Raw genomic sequence first — 828 nt, forward strand, 5'->3', positions numbered from 1 at the left:
TCTCTCTATCTCATACACACACATATAAAGATATATATATATATATATATATATATATATATATATATATATATAGAGAGAGAGAGAGAGAGAGAGAGAGAGAGAGAGAGAGAGAGAGAGAGAGAAAGAGAGATAGATAGATAGATAGACAAACAGATTCAGGTACACAGACATACACGTACACACACACATTTTATTGAGCCTGAAAACAAACCGTCATTCCGGGTCTCACGTAACTGGGTCTCGCGTAACTGCTCAGCAGACAAACTATTCTGAAAACGTGTATTATTCTGAATAATAAATTTTGTCTGACGAAGGGCTACTTGAAACGCAGAATACCGATTTGTAAAGCTTTTCCCTACTTCAAAAGAATGTTTCAGTGTAAACTTGGGATTCGAGTACTAAACTCTATTTTCTTTGACACCAATATTCACACACACACACACACACACACACACACACACACACACACACACACACACACACACACACACACACACACACACTCACATCCACACGCGCGCGCACGCACACACACACACACACACACACACACACACATATATGTATACACAAATACATATATGTATGTGTATGTGTATACACACACACACTTATATAGATACATATGCAAGCACAGACGGGCTGATATGAATATTTAGAAATTAAATATATGTATGTATGAATATATATGTGTATGTATAGATAGATAGATAGATAGATAGATAGATAGATAGATAGATATGTATATATATATATATATATATATATATACAAATATACATTGAATATATATCCATATGCATACATGTGTATGTATATGCATGT

This window comes from Octopus bimaculoides, chromosome 6, assembly GCF_001194135.2.
Source record: "Octopus bimaculoides isolate UCB-OBI-ISO-001 chromosome 6, ASM119413v2, whole genome shotgun sequence".
Taxonomy (NCBI): domain Eukaryota; kingdom Metazoa; phylum Mollusca; class Cephalopoda; order Octopoda; family Octopodidae; genus Octopus; species Octopus bimaculoides.